This window comes from Protopterus annectens, chromosome 7.part0 (assembly GCF_019279795.1).
Source record: "Protopterus annectens isolate FY-2018-M chromosome 7.part0, PAN1.0, whole genome shotgun sequence".
NCBI classification, from domain to species: Eukaryota; Metazoa; Chordata; order Ceratodontiformes; family Protopteridae; genus Protopterus; species Protopterus annectens.
In genome coordinates this window covers 289,479,856-289,497,286 of record NC_056739.1, presented here as the reverse complement: position 1 = coordinate 289,497,286, position 17,431 = coordinate 289,479,856, and the positions used below count along the sequence as shown (strand labels likewise).

At 38.7% G+C, this 17,431-nt stretch overlaps 1 protein-coding gene across 2 annotated transcripts in view; it reads right to left on the bottom strand.

Annotated features, from left to right (window-relative positions):
- CNTN2 (contactin 2) overlaps positions 1-17,431 on the bottom strand; it is a 907,647-nt gene that overhangs the window by 484,209 nt on the left and 406,007 nt on the right. The gene's annotated exons all lie outside the window — the stretch shown is intronic.

The window sequence follows — 17,431 nt, the reverse complement described above, 5'->3', positions numbered from 1 at the left end:
TGTTTGCATTTATTAATTGGCCCATGTGATAGTAACTGAGCCAAATAACAAGTAACAATTAAAAAAAAAAAAAAACAAAACAAAACACTGAGCTAACTGTAAAATGACTGCAAGTGGTTATTGTTTTAAGGGGATAAGATACCACAAGACCTGACTGACAACAACCTGATCTTGCTGTCCCCAGTAAACCATTTTTCTAGTGAGATTTTTTTTTATTAACATGTATCTGCTTGCTTTTGACAAATGACAAAAGTACAGATGTGCACAATGTAGTGGGATACTATACTTTGTAGAACAGGATTTGTAGGATTTGTTGAGACTTCTAATAACTGACAGATCATTTTGTCAAAATGTGTTGACTTCCAGTGAAGCTGTCTAATCAGAGAATAAGTGAAGAGGTGCAAGGATAATGCCTTTCATTTCACCAGGGCTTCTAAGTTTCTTTTTCAGTGAAACAATCTTCAGTGGAATGCAACTAATAGTAAAAGATGCCACATCAACTATTGAGTTTTCACCTCTTAGTTGGAACTTGACAGGTCATACTATAACATACCAAACTACAGTGTCACATGAAAAGTGGATGTAAAACAAGTACTATATCTGAAATTGGGGATGCTTACATAATTAAGTCTGAAAAAAGAAAAGGGAAGGCAAAAGTTAGTGTTGCTGCCTCAGGGCTTGGTTCTGTGGTTCCTTGCTGGCATCCATTTTTTGCTGAGCCCGCATGCCCCACCTCTGCTTCTGAGGGCTTTTGTCAGATGCTTAGACGAGGCTCTGGCTCCACAACCATGACCTGGATAAAAGCTTTGTAGTATGAAATGTTAAATTTAAGGGACTGGGATATGGCTGTTAGCTCAGCCTGATGCCCCCCCAAAATAAATAAATAAACAGGACCCACGTGAGGTATGACATTGCTTTGAAGTATTTTAGTTTGGGTGCTACATTTTCCAAAGCAGTTTGATTATCTAAAACCACTTTTACAGGACACAGCAATATAATATATAAATGCATGTGTCTTTGTCTCACTATGTGTGTGTCTGTGTGTATACAAGGTTCCCTATCAGAAGCCTGAAACACTATAAGCCTGAAAATCAAAATCCTGAAACCAAAAGCCTGAAAACCCAAAAAAAACAACTCCAAAAATCCTGAAAAAAAAAAAACCTGAAAACAAAAGACACTATTGCATACATGCCTAACCTGCTCTCTAACCCTAACTCCCACTTATACCGCCTCTAACCCTAAAACCAACACAATGACATGTGTGTCTATTGTGTGTAGACAAACACATACACATACATTTTGAATTTCAGAGGACACTACAATAACTGCTAGGGCATACCTTTAGTTTCTGGTGGCTTGGCTTCATATTTTTTTATGAATGTTAATTTAAAAAAAACAAAAGTACAGAAGTCTGCAGTAAAAAACGGTTGCTCCTTTTTCAATCTGTCCAGTTTCTTACAGCTACTCTCTAATCATCTGCTAATCAAAACTGTAAAAGAGGTAAGCTTTATATTGCTGAAAAGGGTTGTAGATTATACCACAAGCATAAATCTTTCATTTTTTTCTGTAAAATCCATATTTTTAATATTGTTGTACTGTTTTATCCTTCACATTATATTCTATACGTACCTAATAAGTCTTAATAGGCCCCAGTGTGGACTACCATAGAAAATTGTTTCCTGTATTGAAAATAGCAAGTAATCATCGATTCCATAACAATAAAATGCTGACATTTCTTTATAATGGTGTGTACCCTCACAGTCACTTACTTGCTGATGCTGTTAAATGGAGATCATAGCATGCATTCCATGAAGTGCAACATGATTAAGTATAGTTTGCAGCAAGAGTTTTAATTGTAATCCATCAAAGCCACTACATAATTGTCAAAGGTACGTGTTAGAGGAGCAGTAACTTTAATTTGCTATAATTTGAACCTTGGTATAACTAACAATTTAAAAAGACATTTCCTGTAGTCTGTTACAGAGTAGTCAGCCGTTCTCTCCATTTATTGACATCACGTTGTGCTAGAGTACTAACTTATACCTTGCAGTCAGAAAATGCTACTTTCATGTAGCATTCTTGTGGTTCTTAAATACTGAAAGAGTTGGAGGAGAACTTCCACTGCCATCTTTTATCTTTTAGCACTAGGTATGGTTAACATACTTAGGAAATTGTAGCTCTTAGAGGTTTGATAACTAACAGTAGAAGATGCCATACCAGCTTTTGAGTTTGTCTTTCAGTTCTCTCGCCATACATTATTGGTCTAAGGCTGCATGTTTATTGTACACCAAGTTCAGTATTCACAGCTTAAATCTGATTCAACCTGAGGGAGAAATTCTAGTCTTTATTCATCTGTCTATGCATCCAAAGGGAATAAGCACTAGCCTATAGTCATCTGTCCATTCTTGCTGTGCTTGCTGCTGTAGGCAATAAAGCAAGTGACTTTTTGGTAGTTTAAGGACAGACGTTTGCTATTTACTTTTGTGTTCTCAACTGTTGCTGCTCAGGCTTTTGTGGCTACATTTGATGTAACGTTTTGTTCCATCATGCTGTATTTCCTGTATGTTGCTTAATCATCTATACAATGATTATGGACATTTAATTTAGTCTACTACTGCATTTGTCTTTATCCTCGGTAGTTGCTAAAATGGGTCCTTCTGGATCAGTTCATCATTCTGTTTAACGAATATTAAAACAGTAAATGCCACTCTGCAGTTTCTGCATCAAATGCTACCTATTTTGCCATTTTGTCATACAGCAGCATAGTGGTGAATTATAGGTTATTGGCTCCATAGCCTCCATGACTTCTATTTGATTACCAGGGTATTGCACTGTCCTCTATGGGCTGTTTGCAGGCACAGCCCAGGTTAGTAGGATCACATAAGAAATGCACAAAACACATTTACAAATACAAGGATATGCAAAAAAAAATACAGATTTACAGATGCAAAAATATGGCACAACATGTAGTTCAAGAAGCATTTTACAAAGTCAGAACGTGCATGGGAAAACGGAATTATACTTAGCAGAGCTTTTTGAATAAGATGTAGCCATAATTACTGAGATGGCTTATGCTACAGGTCAGCAGCATATCATTATGTAGAGATGTATGGAGACATTAGAAGAGTTAAGTGTGAACAGTTACAAGAAAGACTGATTTAATCATATCCAGGCACACATGCATGTGTTAGTGAAGGAGTATGCATAACAATGATATTTGTGTACACTCGGTGACATTGTTAGGCATGTGTGGTAGACACAGTATAGATATTGCCTTAATTCAGTGGGGCAAACGGGGTGTGCACAGTAATAGTGTTAGAGTCTAGAAGCATTGTGAAGCAGGAGAGGTGAACATAACACATGAATTGTGTAACAAGCCTGAAGGGGCATCAGCTAATAGTTTGTTAGAAGGAGGGGGTGGGTGTAAAAGATGGCATACAATAGAAACAGAATACTAATAAGTATGCTATAAGTAGCAATGTGCTGACAAACAAGAGTCAATAACTTTTATTTTCATGGAGGTATGCAAAAGGATTTTGGTGATGTGATGAAAGAAGACCAGAATATGATTTGGTTAGAATGAAATCATTTAAGAAAATGTGCTGTCTAGTGAATAGGTAATAAAAATACATGAATAGTTGTTTTAACAGAGAAAAAATGGAACTTGTGGAATACATGTTGAAGAAAAGAAAAAATGCAGTGCTAAGGAAACTTGGAGACACAGCTTTGCCTGGGTTTATGTATTTTGGTAGGTTAACACTTGCTAGGTCTTTGATCATATTTTCCTCTGTATTTATATAAAAAAGGGGTGTTGGGATACTATTTCTCATTTAATTATTATTTCTCATTTAATATTTTTCTAATATTCATTACTAGAGAAAGGTGTTTTTTTATAGGTTCATAGGTAGGCACTAGGCTATCTGCCCGAAGGCATTTATAAGCCTAGCTGGAATGTGTTGGCTTTTGCTACCCCCTTAGATTAGTTCCCTGTGCCTCTGTCCAGCAAAGCCATTGAAGTGATCCCTGGGGTAACTTTTCTTTTTTCCATCCACTCGTCAAGGTTTCTCTTAAAGAGGGTTAGCAAGGAGCTCTGCCTAATGTAGATTGGAATCTTGTTCCAGAGCATGGGAAGTCTCTGGGACAGGAATCTATCCCTCCAGCATGTCCTATTTATTGTTGTGGTGAGGTTTAGATCCCTAGAGCTTGTGGCTCATGGGGATTTGGTTTTCTTAAGGTGGAGCATGTCCATCAATTCTGGATTGGACATGGTCTTGTATGTCAGGCAGAGATCATCTCTGAGTAGGCGGTATGCAACCAAGTACAGCTGGAGTTTCTTCAGTCGAGCTGCATAGCGCATATGTTTGAGGCCAGTGATCCTCTTGGTGAGGTACTTCTGTGGTCTTTCCAGCTATTGCAGGTGTTTTGTAGGGTACATCCCAAATGGGGCATTGTACTTTATGATGGGTCTGATGAGTGATGTGTAGAGGGGCACAATGACCTCTTTTGATCTGGATGCAAACCCTTTTATGATTAGGTGGGCCACATAGAAGGATTTTCTAACCACTTTGGCAATGTGATTATCAAAGGATAGGTTACTATCTACTTGGGTCCCCAGATCCCTTATTACGTCTTCCGTATTTATGGGGTTACCACGTATGTGGTAGTTTGTGGGTACTTTGTTTTTTCCAAAGGGGATAACTATGCACTTTTTGACATTTAGCTTGAGGCCATGGTTTTGACATCAGGTATCTGTCTCAGTGAGACCCTTTTGGAGGATGTTTGTGTCAGCCAGAGAGTCAATTATAGCCCCTAGTTTGCAGTTGTCAGCGAACGTGGTCAGTCATAGTCCTCCTGTGCTTGCCTGTACCTCTAAGAAGTATATGCTGAACAGGAGGGGTCCTAGGGCTCAGCCCTGGGGAATGCCACTTGTAACCGGTTTAGAGTCAGACCTAGCTCATGCAACTCTTACCATGTGTATTCTGTCCGTGAGCCAGTTGGCAACCCATCTCATGACATAGGTGTTTATGTACAGGCTGGTGAGCTTGTCTGTAATACATAGAAGGCCTTTGCAAGGTCTAGGTAGGCTGTGTGGACCACCTTTCCCTCATCTATAGCCTTGGTAACTGTCTCAAAGAAGTCCACCAGGTTTAGGAGGCATGATCTGCCATTAAAGCCAAACTGGATAGGGTCCAGTGTTTGGAGGTTCCCAATGTCTCTGTTAATGAGATGCATGACTTACTTATTATATGCTTTATATGGCATTTGGATTTTTATATTTAATGGCAAAAAAAACCCTCTTTTGACTTTCTTTTGCAGTAACACCAAACTGGTTACCAATAGTTCATAGGTTCATAGGAGGTTACTAGGCTAGTGGCCCAAGAGCCTTTACAAGCCTAGCCATGTTGATTCCAAGTATCCCTATTTGTTCTTTTTAGGTAGTTTGCAGAATAAATTTATGAACAGAACAGGTCTGTGATCAACAGCAGCTACCCGTGTCTATGAGTGACATGGGTGCCACCCCTTGGGTGAATTTGTGGTCTTCCATCCAGTTATATAGGGTCTGTTTGAATAGGGTCAATGAGGAGCTCTGTTTTATGTGAATAGGAAGTCTGTTCCAGAGAAATGGCAGTCTCTGGGAGACGTATCTTTCTCTGCAGCATGGTCTGTTAATGTCACAAGCTAGGTTTAAATCTCTAGAATGAATGACTCTTGTGTCATTTGACCTGTGGATGTGCATCATTCCCATTAGGGCAAGGTTGGAGATTGCCCTATAGGCCAGGCACAAATAACCTCTCAGCAAGCCTATAAGATACAGAGTAAAGTGACAGGCTTTCAGCCTGTCCATGTAGGTCATGGTTTGGAGTCCCTGTATTTTGTTAGTGAGAAATCTCTGACGTATCTCCATCTGCTGCAGGTGTCTGGTGAGTACATCTAGAAGGATGCATTATAGAATTTATGGTCTGATGAGGGTTGAGTACACTGGAGTTATAACATCCCTTGACCTGAATGCTATGCCCTTGGTTATGAGGTGTGCTACATAGAAGGCTTTCGTTACCACTGTGGAGACTTGGTGGTCAAAGTTCAGATTGCTATCAACCTGTGTTTCCAAGTCTCGCACCACTGGGTTGGAACTCATGGGGCTGCTGTCAGTATTGTAATTTGTAGGTAATTCCATTTTGCCAAAGGAAATAATGCATATTTTGCATTTAATTTTAGACCATGGCTTTGGCACCAACCATTTGTGCTAACCCTTCTTGTAATATGTTGACATTTTTGGGGGACTCCATGATTGCTCCCAGTTTGCAATCATCAGCGAACTTGATGAACCAAAGGCTGTCTACTTTGGCCTGGACTTCTGAGAAATAGATGCCAAACAGTGGCCCAGCACTGACCCCTGTCGTACTCCACTGGTGATTTGTCTACTGGTGGAGGTGAAGTCACCATTTTCACAGTGTGTGTTCTGTTGGTTTGCCAGTTTGGCTACCCATCTAGTAATGTAAAGGTTAATCCATATCTGGAAGTGTTTCTCAATGGTGCCAGAGTGGGAAATTGTGTCAAAAGCCTTGATAAGATCGAGATAGGCTGTGTGCACCGTCTTACCACTGTCTGTGGCTTTGGTAACATTCTCAAAGAAGTCCACCGTTCAATAAGCATGATCTACCCTTAACAAAGCCAGACTGGGTTGGGTCCAGCATTTGGAGGTCACCTATGTCCATGTTGATAAGGACCATGATCAGTTTTTCCATGGCCTTGAGATGAAGCTGGTTAGACTTATGGGTCTGTAATTACCAGGGTCAGTTGGTGGCCTTCCTTTGTGCAGGGGAATTACTATTATGGTTCTTCATTCTGCAGGAACATAGCCAGTTCTCAAGCTATGATTAAAGAGAATGCCAGGTGGGCCAGCTAGGTCTTGTTTTACATTGTTTAGTAAATAACCTGGGATGTTATCTGGTCCCATTGAGGCTGTGTTTCTGGCCTTGGCCATTGCAGAGATGATCTGTTCTCTAGAGATACTAGGCAGAGGGCTGGTTCAGGTATGTTTTGGGATATGGTAGGTGGGGATGGGGGGGTGATGTCTGCACTGGCTCTGTCATCTAGCAGGTTGATGATATCTTCCTGTGTAGTACGACTGATCCCATCTACAACCAGTTTGGCACGTAGCTGGGTAATCCCTTTTGGACTTCGGACATAGTTAAAGAATGCCTTAAGATTATCCTTGGCTAGGCATGTGATTTTAGTTTCGTAATTTGCTTTAGAAAACTTTACAAGATTTCTGATTTTCTTGTTTAGGCTTGGAGGGGGAACTCTTCCTCTGCAGAGTGATATCCCCTTTGCTTTTGGTTAATTTCTGTTCCTTTGAGGGTGTCTGTTCCAGCAGGTACTTCAAACGAGACTGATGTGTGGTCTGCCCTAACCAGAGAGGACATCACGCATGGGGAAATACAATGCCCCCCCCCCCCATGTTGGTGAGTACTCTGTCCAGAACATTAGAGCACCTAGTAGGGGTGCAGACTATCTTTTCCAGGGCATTTGTGTTAACAAAGTCCAGGAACCTCTGGGCGAGTGTGCTTTTGCTTGTCTATGTCTCCCAATCTATGGAAGGATAGTTGAAATCTCCCATGACTAAGGTGTTGGGCTGTATGGTGAGGGATTCCAGTAAATCGAGTTAGGTGGTGTGCTTATCCTGGTTCATGGTAGGAGATCTATAGCTAGCAATGATGCGGCATGGTATTTTCCCCAATATTTAATTTTGACATGGAGTAGATCAAGAAAGTCATGTTGTTTGATCAGTCTAGAAGGGTATTTGGTTTTAATGAAGATGGATAAACCTCCACATTTGGTTCCTTCATGCTCATTTTGAGAGCTGAACATGTGGAAGGCATTGTAGCCTCGCATGGCTGTGGTACTCTCAGTGGCCTTGAGCCATGTCTCAGTAACTGTACAGACATCAGCATCCTCTAAGGTGAGGAGTGGCTCCAGAGAGTTGAGTTTCATGTTTAAATTCTAGCATTAAACAGCACGACCCTGAGTTTGTCTCAATTAGATTTTGTTACATTGGAAAAGTTGTTGTTTTGACATTGCCTTAAAAAGGCACTATGGGGAGGCAAGGGCCTTTTCCAGTATCCGAAAGCGTAGGGGGGGACAGGTGCATACCATTTCTAGCAAAGCAGCGAGGTCTGTCTACCATATCTTCCCAGTCAGACAGATACTGTATCCCCCTGGACTGACACCAGAAGCTGAGCCAATTGTTGAAGTCAATCATTTTTTGGTTATATTGTGGCATCATCCTGTATGAGGGGAAGATGCTGCTTAGGGCTAGGGACATACCTGTCTGGGACACATAATCTAATAAAAGTTCTGTCAAGTGTCTCTTCATATTGTCCAGAGAGGTACATCTCAAGTCATTCACTCCAGCATGGACAATGACAGAGTCATAACAGTACTTGTTGAGGGACCTTGAGTACATGTGTGATTTGTCAGATCCTGGCACCTAATAGGCAGCTGAAAGTGACCCTCTCCTTGTCCAGTCTGGTGAGGGGGACATCTATGTGTGTCACTATGGAGTCACCTATGACCAATTCATTTGATGGGTTTTGCCTTAGGGTCTTATTCGATGAGACATGGGTGCATGTTTTGATATGTGCAGTGGTTTCTTTTTCCTTAGTGGTGAGTGTGGGTGGTGTGCATTTGGAAGGTCTCTGTTCTTTTTGTAGGCTTTTATAATACCTCTGCATATGTGGGTTTATGTGTTGTGCCCCTATTTTGTGTAAGAGGTGAGGTTTGCATGAGTGGTGAAGCATGTGTGCTGACAACCTGTTGATGTCTAGTTTGTTTTTATGTAAGAGGCTTGACTCCAATTCCAGTGTATTTGTATCTCTCACATAAGGTATCAGTTTGCTTTAGAAGGAAATGGTTGTGAGTATACATGAAGCAATTGCTACATTGCCTCAACATGCCCATGTCAATCAAGCTGGCCGGAGAAATGATGGGAAACTGCACGACCATTGTGGCAGGATTCTTCTGAATGTGGAAGGAAATAGGCAAGTTGGACTTGGTCATAAACAGCAAAAATTAAGCCGTAATTCAATTAAATGCAATTAAAACAGCACAGTGCTGGCTTAAAATATGCTTACTTTTCAGTTTTTGTTTTCACTGGATGCCTTGCATTTTAGTGCAGATGCACTCCAGACCTCTGGCTAAAGTTTTCAAACACTGAGCAGCTCCAGTAACCTGAGCGCAAACCCATGGCTTATATACAGACAAATTTAAACAGCTTTAATACAACTACCAATTGGAAAGCCCTTTCTCAAGCAATCCGCAACTCAAATGAGTCCTCAGCTACATACGTCTGCCACAAGGGTGCAGGAAGGGCCTCTTAATGTTAGATGGCTGGATTAAGAGCATGGTGATTCCAAACACTAGATTCAGCAGGTCTGAATATAGCCTGTGCTATGTAAGGCAAGGAAACACAATTTCTAGATGGGAAGGAGTAAGGAAGAGTCACTTAAAGGTCAAAGTGAGAGTGTTTAATAGTATATTATTAGATGACCTGCAGTGGTACCACTGTCTGCACAAAATGGCAACTCTTTGAGCAGCTGTGAAAGTAGGAGACTATGTAGAGCGTTTCCTATAGAAGACATTAAACTGGAGAGGTTTGCTTATATGCAAGCATGGAGAACCGCGTTTGCACATTGCAAAAATGTGAGGTTTTTATACCAGCAGGATGAAAGCCTTTTAAGTTAAACCCTCAGGCCAATCAGATAAAAACACAGTAAGCTATCGACCAGTAGTTCCCACCTTGGATGGATTGAATTTAGCTCCTTGCTCTCACCAGAGTGCAAAAGAACACTTCCAATGTAAAACAAACTGGCTTCAAGCTCAAGTGCAGTAACAAATGCTTTAGAACAAAAGTAAGAATTCCTGCAGTATCTGGAATCCTTGGAAATAAGTTCACTAACCCTGATTTCAACACACAAAAACCTTGCAAAACTTAGAAATATTTTGGCAGACTCAGGAGAACTTTAGCAAACTCAAAACAGTTTTTGTAGAATACTGCTAAAACAACCTGAGAAAAGTACAATAACAAACAGATTGAGTTTCTTTAGCAAGTGCAGGCTGAAAAACAGTGATAAATTCAACAAAATAAAGAAATGCAGCAGAGAAATGTTAAATATCACTGCAACAGTTAGAGCAAGTACAAAAAAAACTATATATACTTATATCAGCTTTGTAGGCCCAGATGGTAGAGGGGACTATTTCATGCTTCAGCTGAAGGACAGTACAGCACACCATACTAGAACAATTTGTATCCCGTCTACAATATTACATTCATTTGGCAATATCTCAGATTTGAATTATTTCCTTATTACTCCTAGAACTCTCAGTGCTCTATATTAGAGGCAGATATGTCGCCAGCAGCACCATACTAATTTCTGGACATACCTCTCAACTGTCCAGATTTTTGACTATTATTTTTGGTCTGTTTCTCAGCGGTGGTGGTGCACTGTGTGACGACATGCGTGAATGCCAGCATGTAAAACTCTACTGCCAATCATTAGCGGACGGAGACACACATTTTTGGTCTGTTTCTCATGACAATATGTGTTCTTTTTTTTCTGGCAAATCCTTGAGGACTAAATTTATTTATTTATTTTGTCATTTGTTGACCGGGTTGGTCTGACTTGGCAGAAGCCCCTTTTTAGCAGAGACCTGGGGAGAAAAGCTCCAGCAATATTAGTTAGATAGTAATAACAATTACATGAATTGAGATAAGCAAAACTGAAACAGTTAATTACAATCTGTTTTGAAGAAAAAAGAATACAGACAGGAACAAGTGTGACATGAACTTGAGGCAACAACTTTAAACTTTTGGTGCACAGTTAATATTTTACAGTGAGTTTAATATCCAAGTACATATACTGCAGTGAGTTTTAATGTCCAAATACAGAGAGGTAGATAAGGACAAAAGGACAATATGAAAAAAATAGCAGTAGATGAATAGTTGCAGAGTTTTATATGTAACTTATGTGACAAGGTGGAGAAGGTAGGTAGTTAGTAGCAGTTGTGAGAGATAAGGATGGAAGGATGGGTGTTTTATGTTGGGTCATGGCAAGTGTAAGTCCTAATGTTTAGCTGGTAGAGTTTTAAGTTTTTTTTGAAAAAGTTAGTATTGGGTATAGTTCTTACGGACAAAGGCAATTTGTTCCATGAAGTTAATAAATAATACAAAATAATGACACACATTTGAGTTTGTCTTCATGCCCTTCAGAAAATATATAGTAATGCAAAATCTGTCATTCTAACTACTTTCTATGTTTATAGGCGCAATATTTAAAAATCTGTCCCTATTTTTTGGTCTTTGACCCCCATCATTTCTGGCTTTGTATAGATTTCTTGCACTGAGAGGGGGAGAGATGTGTTTCCAGAGCCAAACGGAAAGGAAAGAGGAGGATGAATAGAGGAACACATCAAGTAATACGTTAAGGGTTGACAGGATAGCTTCAAACTTTTTTGTTTTAATTTTTGAACGGACCATGAAAGTTGCCAGATTCAGGAGGGATGAATGGATGTGCAAGGAGATGAATGCACCAAGGACACTTGAATAGTCCTGATTTCATTCAGTGATGGAGGTAAAGCCTTGGGTGGAGCTAGTATTCAATGTCTGCTGCCAGAATGAATAGGCAGAAAGGAGCCTTGGTAAAACAGGTACTACATAATATTAACACTTGCCGCTTGGTTAAGAATTTCTGTTAAGGTACAATTGGCTAGTATCTTGTAGGAGATTTGCATGTAAAAACAATGAAGTCAAAATTTGATGAAACACTAAGCATTACATTACTTAGTAAAAAAGGCACAGTTTAACTCAAAAACGTGTCTAGTTTCATTTGTTTAAATAAAAGTTTTAGTACAGCCAAACATTTTTCCTATACCACTTTTTTGTAATTCTGCCAATAAAAGCAAATAGTGTTCTGACATATGTAAAGAAATGTGTTTTATTATTAACTGAGGGCTTAATGTATGGGTGCGTTGGTGGGGAATCATCAGCTGTTCAACATCCCAGCAGCAGGTGGTGATACATAGAGCACAACTAACATATTTGCTTCCACACCACTTGTAGCATGGTAGTCTGCTTGTTTTGCCGGGGGCATACCTCTCAACCTCTTGGTGCAAGAAATTTTGGGCAAAGCCAGAAATAATTGGGGAGGGGGTAGTGGGCAAAATCAGGGGCAGGTTTTAAATAACTATTTTTATAAATTTTACTGATGGAATAATATTGGATTTGCATTGGCATGCTTTCTCAGAAAGATATGACATCTGAAAATCATTGTCAATATTTACTGACTTCATTCTTCAGTGGTTTGCCAGAAATCCACAAATTTAATGAGGGACAGATCAAAAATCTTGACTTTCTAAAAAAAAAAAAAAAATCTGGACAGATGAGAGGTACGGTTGTAAAAACAAATGTTCCTCCAAGCTTTTATTTGGAAAGGAAGATAATGTATACATGCCTTTTTACATTTTTTTAGAAGCAAACTATGTGCAGTATTAATAGCACACATGCAAGAAATGCAACATACTGCAAATTGTCTAACATGCTATATTAGTTTCATTTGAGGCAAATAGTTACCAATAAATTGGTTATGGTCTGCATATATCCGTTAGTTGCTTATCTGCAGTTTGTCAGTTGCTTGGACTTGGCTTATACCCATTTTTAGGGTAGTTTGGACCTATGCCAGGAACATGGTAGACAGTACCTTAAATACATAATATTAAATGAGGATGTTTAAAAGGCATGCTGCATAACTGTATTCTAAGTCTTGTTCTGAAAATGTTTTGGTAATACAACCAATGTATCAATCACAAAGGAGAAAAAGATGGTATCCATATATTATTTTAGGAAGTTTGGTCTGTGTTGATAGAGACAGTTGAACATTTATTGGTTGCCGGTGAGAATAATGGGATGTTGTGAATTCTTTTTTCTTGCTATAATGTAGGTATTTCTAATCTTTTTCATCGGATGTTGACAGAATATACAGGGATACTTGTGAATCTTGGTGCACTATTACATTTTTTGTTCATTAGTTGTATGAGCTAAAGATCTGTGCCATACTTGACCATATGAGCTAAACAGATACCTATTCAATGATAAAAGAATACTTCTAGAACTCTGAAAAGAAGCCACCAACTGTTGACAGTGGCATCTTGAACATCACAATTGATGCAGGTACTATAATCATGTCTGTGCTTATACAGTAGCTGTGGTAGCCTTTAGGAGTTTTTGCAATAAGTATTTCAGTGGCTTGCTGGCTTAATGAATAAAGTTATCATCTGCCATAGTCAAAGGTTAGTAGCTCAGGTCTGCACATTGCCCTACACTATAGATTTGCTTAATCTGTATGCAGTCTGCAGACCCATTAATAAGATCATGGTTTATTTCCAGTTTTTTCTATCTACAAAATACTTGTGTGTTCCTAGATACTTAGATTTTTTTATTTACTGTTTATTTTAACTTCTCTCCTTTTTTTTATTCACAAACTTATTTTTGTGGCCGTGCTGTTGGCTTTATTCTGCTTGATTCAAAATGTTCTGATTGCTACTATCGTGAAGTTGGTAAATTCATTAGTGAGAAGCTTCTGTTCATTGTGTAGATTGGAGTGGTGTGCTTCAATAGTTATTTAGGCAAGTAAGCTAAAGATGTATAAAACCAGCAAATAACGGAACCTTTGTGACCAAAGTAAACATATAACCACAACAAGGCGACAGAGTATTGTGAAGAACTGGTCTGAGTCAAAGTCAAGTATAGATCCAACAGACCCTTTTTAATAGATTAAGCGCTTTTGTCCAATACAGCTAGGACTTCATCAGAATGCCACTAACTGATCATTCATTCCTTACATAATCCCCATTTAGTAAAATCAATTATAACACCAAACTTTTCTTAAAGGTACAGGTACATGTTACAAACTATGTTATATAAACTACAATTGTAAAACCTAACAGAATATTAAAAAGTTGGCTAAAGGACAGAAAGTAATAACACAAAAAAGCTAAGCTGAAAAACTGAAATTTTTATTCTTAAATCACTTTAAAATATCAACATGCTAATATCAAGTATGCTGTAAAACAAGTCAAGTTATTTTTTTAAAAAAATACATGACATGCATTTATTATAATTTTGCTGCTCAAAATTTTAAGACTGCACTGAAATATAATTGTTTAAACCTGGGGTGGTAAAGACATTCAGTCTAAATTGTCATAAAAGCTCTCTATACAGATCTATGCCATGTTAGCATCACTGTAGGGCCAAATTTGCATTCCCTTAGTCAAGAAGTTTATTTCTGTTGATTTTTTTTTCAATGTTGTACTTAGCTGAAAGTTAGTGGTGTTTGTATTGTGCTACAATTTAGTTTATTTCTGGACATCTTAGGCTTACACTGTTCATTATACATTCTGTCTGCAGTTTTGTGTGGCCTAAAAGAATTGCTTTAAATCTTGAAGTTGTCCCATGATTTAGTTCCAAATAGTCTCAGAAGCTATATAACTATGCGTGTTAAGACTTCTGTTTGCATTATTCCATCTTAGAATACATCAGTAACTCAGATTAGTGGTGTGCTGTGCACCTTGAACAGTTCATGTTTGTATCACCCATGTGCAACTCTAAATTTATAGAATTCATACTAAGTTCTTAATGAGCAAGTTATAACTATTTTGTATGCTTTGCCTGGAGTGAATTATTGATGCTCATGTTAGACATTACTGTTTGCATATGTTAGTTTGTAACGTTTTACATAAAAAAACTGTGCTGTGATGTATAAAATAAAATAAATTAATATAATAAAGTAGGAAGAAATTATTTGTATAGTTTCTGATGTATATATTATCTAGCTGAGAGACACAGTGGATCTGGAGCCAGAGTTCATCCTAATACTCAATGAACATAAGGCAGAGGCACTAATACTGTACAGGATGCCAGTCTGCATGGAATACCTACATGCAAACTCCCACTCATACTTTTGGGTGTTTTTGGTGGATAATCAGTTCACCTATAGTATATATTTGGTATGGAGGAGAAAACAGGAGTACTAGGTACAAACTGTGTGGATAGCGGGAGGGCATGAAGACTCTGGAATGTACAGCGTAGTAATGGAATTGTGCTACAAAGTTTCTGTACTGAATGTTTCAAAGACTAATTAGTGGACAAATGTGATGCAAATAAAACAGTTGGAAAAGATAATTGAATAAGCTTTGTTACCAAGACTGAGCTAACTAAGGACAAAACAATGGCGAGAGAATTACAAGAAATTATATTTTAATATTAAAGAGAAAATGAGAGGTGACGTAGCTGAGAAATCTAATAATAACTTAATAATTAAAAGGCTTGTATCTTCATGACTACTTTATGATCAATGTGTTAATGAATATGCTGGTAAATGCAGAGGAACAGAGAACAGGGATAATGCAAAGATAAAATTGGTAGACATCCCAAAGTATGAATATGTCAGTAACAATTTTAATATTTTTCTTTGGGGGGGGGGCACTGCAAATAGTTTTAGAAGATCAACTACCAAGCATAGAAGAAGAAAAGTAGTATGATTGAGAAATGTGAATTCAACACACACACACACACACACACACACACACACACACACACACACACACACACACACACACACACACACACACACACTAAAAGACTGGAGAATTTTGTGCAGATATATTCAGTAATGGACCACATTGGAGAATTTGATGGATATGTCCAGACATATGCTAGAACTTCAAAAGAGCATAACTGAGGAAGATTCAGAAATAGTATAAACTATACTACTCGATGGCAGTTGATTTGATTACAGAATCATGACAGCAAACATCAGAGCTAAACTGGGACTACTTGTTCTACATGGCAAAGACCTGTTTATGCTTTCTTTTAATGCTTGCTGTTTGTGGTGGGTAGTAAAAAACCTGTAGGTTGGAGGAGTAGGGCACAACTATCCATCCTGGTTAACTGCATTGATCAGAATGAGACACACACACACACACACACACACACACACACACACACACATACACACACACACACCTAGAGAGAGTGAAATATGTACACAAGCAGCAAGTAAGCACTGACTCCTCCCCATCATAAACACAGCCCTAGAAACATCACAGTGAAGTGTTATTCTTCCTTGTGGTATAGACCTATACCAGCATTCCCTTTTGTAATAGGTCTTTGTTTGCTTTGCACACTTCCAGCAGTTGTTACTTTTAATAACAGACTTTCTCTTAGGCTGAACACATATCCCTATCAGCTGCCTTATAGATATTAACCTCCTCCCCTCTTGAAACACCAGTCCATCTGGTGCTGATTTAATATTCCAATGTGGACATTACTGCATTTACAAATAGGGCACATTGTGATAATACTTTGTTGCTGTTATCACATACCACTTTTCTGGCACTGCTCTTGGGCATCTGGGGACTGTGGAGCATCTGTTTTCTTTTTCTGTTTAAGGTAGTATGGATTATCACATTTGCATAATACTGTTATGCTTTTTTTCTTTCTTCTCTCCCTTCAGTCACCAAAGCCACTCAGGCCTTCATGGTCAAACACTGAAATTTGAGCAGGCAAACACAGATGGACTGTTCAACCACTGGAGCTGTGAAATGAACTGTATTCATGAAACAACAAATTCATGCAACCCTACTGGAAATACCATCATAATCTTTGCAGGTACTATATCATAACCCTGTTCATTTGACAGGAAACAGACAACATTATTAAATGCATTCTTAGCATGGCAGTGAAAGAAACATGCTGTGCACCATTCACAGGATTGCTAGTAAAGGAGAAACCTGCCGCATGGATCCTACGTATGCTATATGTTAAATGGAATCTCTCTCATTCAGTCATATCGTCCTCCATCCATTCAGAAAAAACATGGCCAATGGACACAGTACTGGAACTTCGAATGAGAGCAGCCTTGGACCTTGGCATCACTAAAATGCGGGATAGAGAAGAGAATAAGATCTGACAGTGGGTAACCATGTGGAACCAAGTGGACACAAAGCAAGTTGATTCACAACAAACTGTTAAATGCAGAAGAAATAAAAAGACTGACATGCAAAATGGTAGTGTTTCAAAAATCTGAGCACACAGGAAGAAAGGTTAACCAGAACAGTAATAAAAATCTCCCCTGCCATCACTGAAGCAGTATATATTTGTGTGGAAATAAATACTATTCACAGGGGGAAAATCTGCTATGGATGTCTATAGTACACCATTCAGGAAGTATAGAGAAACACTAACTATAGTATGAAGGAAGAAGGTAACAACACATTCAAAGGGTGAATTAGATCACTTCATAGTGTTGGGGGACATTTGGGAAGGACATCAAGGCATAATGTTGATGAAATGGGTGGACCAGTGAAAAAGCAGGGA